Raw genomic sequence first — 4,400 nt, 5'->3', positions numbered from 1 at the left:
TGCTCGGGAGCCGGGCAGCGATGGCTGCGGCACAGACACCTGGGACACAGAGGGGACACACTTGCTGGGAGAACCGTGGGAGCCCTACAGCTCCTGGCTGGAGCCAGAGCCATCAGAAAGTAGCAGTTAGAGAGAGAAAAGAGCTGTGGCTGAGCGTGGTTTGTGCCTGCTGGGAAGCGCTGTGATTTTGCATGAGACAGCAAATACCTTGTGTGTGCCCAGGACACAAGTTCCCAGGAAGGTGAGGATGTCACGGGGCACTATTAAAGTAGAAAGCGGCAAGGAGACATTGAGTCTGGAGTCCGATGCAAATCAGCTTGGTTCTAAACATTGCTCTCTCTTGTGCCTTATCTCCTCCTTACCAGTGAATGGGTGAGTCTAGGAGGTAGCATGTTTGTAGATTAGATTGAGATTTCAAGAGAACATAAAGCTTGGAGAAGTGCAAAGTCTGTGTCCTTCTGCTGTTTGACCCAAGTTACACGAGTCAAACAGTAAACAAGGAAACCACAACAGCATGAACCACAATGAGGGAAAATGTGATCAAAAATCAAGTTACAGCACTGCATTCTCATGTTACTTTTTAAAATTTAACCATTTTAGTTTTTTATTTGCTCAGAAGAAGGACAAGGGAGCAAAATAAAACCATAGGAGCATCTGTGCGAGAAACAAAATTAGGTATCACCTCTACAAACATGTATTTCCCAGTGTTATATTAGCCTCTATTAAGCTGATTATCCCAGTGTTGCATTAACCTCTATGAAACAAATGATTTGGAGAGGCAAAGGCTTCCACTGAAGTGTGCTTTCATGTTTCCTTGTGTCTGTTTGAAAATGTTCTGGGAATATAATCTTTTGCTCTAAAGCCATCCACACTTGCTTCTCTAGACCCTGAGGGCTTGTGCTGCTAATAGCAGTATTTTTACTCCTAGGATCACAGAATAATTAAGGTGGGATGGGAACTTGTGAAGTCACCTGCTTAGAGCAGAGTTCACCTAAAAGTCAGACTGAGCAGGTCAGGGCCCCATTCATTTACATGCCAAGGATGGAGAATCTATAGCCCCTCAGGGATCATTCCAGAGTTAAATCACCCTCACCATGAAAACATTCCTCCTCAAATCTAGGTACAGTTTCTCACTCCTCAGGCTGGGTGCATTGCCTCCCACCCTCTTTAGAAAACTCCTTCTATGTTAAACCAAAGCAGCCCTATCCTGGGCTGTCACCCACCACTCCTTGAAGAAGGGATGAACCTTGATCTCACAGCAGCTTTGCTGATCTGCTTTCTTGGCACTGTGCAGCACATCACTTTGCCCAGATCAGACTGAGAGGAAAGAAGGAATATAGATGCCTGCTCTGCCATGAGGAGGGACAGCCATCCAAAGCTGTTGCCCCTTCTTTTGGGGTTCTTTGGGCTAGCTGGTCTCACTGGTCTGGGACAGACCATAACAACCCAGTGGCCCATCAGATTGGTGTATTTGATAGTGTGGATCACGGATCATTAATCTCTATGTTTACTCACTACTGAAGCCAGCACCTTCTGTGCTCCCATCTCTGTATGCAAGAGAAAAAGGAGGAGAGCACCAGCCCAGCCACACAATGCTTTAAGTCCAAAGAAAACATTTCAGGAAAAAAGTGACATGCTGTCCTTCCCCACTGCTGGCTGGCAGCTGTGGAGGAAGAACAGGAAAGCACTAGGAATGCAGGAAAACAAAAATATTCATGTTTTTCCTTTTCCATTGTGTTGGTTGTTTTTTTCTTTCCCTGCTCTGACAACATTTAACTGGAAATTGAGGGTCATCATCAATGTGCTCCTGGCCACTCCTGGCTGCAGGTGTGGGAGATGTACCCTGGCTGAATGCCTCAGAATGATACATGCATATATTTAGTAACTTATAAACCTTTTTGTGCCTGACAGACTGATAACTGGCAGACAAGCCACAGACTGTACATTAATTAACAATTCCATTTCAGAACCACATACAATTCAGCTCTTGAAATATTTCTCACTTCCCTCTCTTCTCAAACCTAGGGTACCCCTTGAAACAATGCTTACCCACAGGGTCTAGGAGGAGAAGTCTGGGGATGAGACAGGCTCCTGCAGTACTTCCTTGCACTTCCAGCCGTGGAAGGGTTTCATGAAGCTTTTAGGTGGACTTTGTAAACATCATGGAGACTGGGAGAGTCCAACAAGATTTCCTATAAAATAACAATACATAAAATTATTTACCTGAGCAGTGTGGATGAGGGCCAACAGAGCTTCATAATCTCAAGCAAATCCAAGCCATCTCAGCCCTCTGTTTCCCCAGTCCATCACAGCTTATTTGCTTCTTTGCCTGGTCTGTCCCATAGCCTGTTTGGGATGGACCTGCCATCACTCAGTGCCTCACAAAAATCTTTAGTCCAGAATAGGCATAAACACTTTCCCATAATTTCATGTATTTTTTTCAACCTCCAATGTTTTAGGAAGCATTTCTTTACCAAGAGAGTCAGCCATGAATTGTTATATGTCCCTTCCAACTGAAACAGTACATTCTATTCTGTCTATTGTGTTCTAGTTTGTCTATTCTAGCCTATTGTGTTGTCTATTCTATTGTATTTCAATGGAAAAGAACCCACAATGATCATCTAGTCCAACTGCCTGACCAATTCAGGGCTGACCAAATTAAAGAATGTATTTCAGGGCATTGGACAGAAGCCTCTTCAATACTAACTGGTTTGGGGTATCAATCAATTCTCTAAGAAGTGTGTTCCAATGTTTCACCACCTTTTCAGAAAGAAATGTTTCCTAAGCATATTTGATTCTGTTCTAACTCCCTATAGGCTCAAAGAGAATGAAGCTCATGTATCTTGTTTTATGACTGAATTACTGTCAGTGCACAAACCAGAAGCTCTGAGTGTCATGGTGCTTGAGGCCTGTCTGTGCACCTGGGAGCATGGGGGAAGGTTCTCTCTCTGAGAACTCAGGGCTGGGAATAGAGGAACCTGCAAGGAATGGGAGTAATGGGGCCTTTTTTGTGGCATCTGTCTTGCCCAAAATCCTAGCTAGAGATCCACACTTCTTTGCCTGCCCCACCAACCACCAATTCCCAATGCTCCTACTTTCCATGGGCTGCTCAGGATCCATGCAAACCTGTGCAGTTTGATCTGCACCTCTGGGGAGAGCCCACCCTCTCTCCCCTGACAGATGGATAATGCTGTCCCAGAAGTGAGCATCTGTCCCAGCAGTGCTCCTGCCATGAGACCCCATTTGGGAAGCCCTGAGTGATGGTGGATTGTCCCTTCCTTTCCCCAAGCCTAGGGGTTCTGGCCTTAAGGATGGTGGAAGGCTTCTTGTAACAGGGTCGGTACACAGCTGCCTTTTACACAGATCTAGACAGTTTTGGCACACTCCACTGTGAAATGTCATGTTCTTCCTCTTTGTACACTCAACAGGCATCCATTATCCTGGCCCCGCAGAGCCTGTCCTGATACCCCTCTGCCAAGGGTGACCTGGGAGTTCCAAGGGAACAAGAAACTCCCAAGTCTGACGTGCTGAGAGGAAACAATAGCACAAGGAAGAAATGAATTGGAGGCAAGAAGCAGGGTCTCTTAAGAAGTGAGTCTGAAGCAGCCTCGAACCTGCCAGCAGCTACTGCACAGCTCCCAGGGAGGAAGGGATCACTCACCTGCAGCAGACACTGCCCACATGCGACAACCCGGCACACTTCCCTGCTCCAGGCTGGCGGCAATGGTTTTTCCTGGCTTTCCTTCCACTGGATCCAGCTAACGAGGGAGCCCACGGGGAAAATCTCTTCCCTTCCTCTTGCAAGTGGCTGCTGAGAGCCAGGGGAGGTTCCCGTTCCCGGTGCCGCGGCAGCACCGCGGTCCGGCGGCAGCCCTCGCCTCCTGGCCGGGCAGGTGCATTCCCCAGCTGGGTGGCGTCTCAGCAAACCTGCTGCTGCTCTTGGAGACGCTCCAGAGCCGCGCCGGTGCGCAGGTGCTACCCCTCCCTCCTCGGGCAGGATCTGGCCTCTGGCCACACACCGATCCTGCAAGGTGGCTCATTTCCTCCCAGCTGGAGGTGAAGGGGTGTCAGGGCAGCTCCCAGGCAGTAAGGAGTAGTGCTAGGGGACATTTGACACACTCAGCAAGTATTTGGTATTAAATAAAGTAGCTCCTGCTCTACTTTATAGGTTAGGGCCACCCAGTCATATCAGGACTGCTTCTTTCTGTGGCAGAAGTTCAGGCAAGCACTCAAGTCAGGCAAGATGTTACTGCCACATCATCCCACCAAAAGGCAGGTGCACAACCCCCTCCCTGGGAGCCAGCAGCACCAGCAGAGTCACCATGCTGCAGAAGAGCTGATTTCCTGGTCATCCAGTGGGGAAAAAAGGCTAACTATTTTGAGAGGAATCAGGGGAACAG

Source organism: Geospiza fortis, unplaced genomic scaffold (genome assembly GCF_000277835.1).
Source record: "Geospiza fortis unplaced genomic scaffold, GeoFor_1.0 scaffold333, whole genome shotgun sequence".
Classification (NCBI taxonomy): Eukaryota; Metazoa; Chordata; class Aves; order Passeriformes; family Thraupidae; genus Geospiza; species Geospiza fortis.
Note: the sequence above shows the minus strand (reverse complement) of the source record.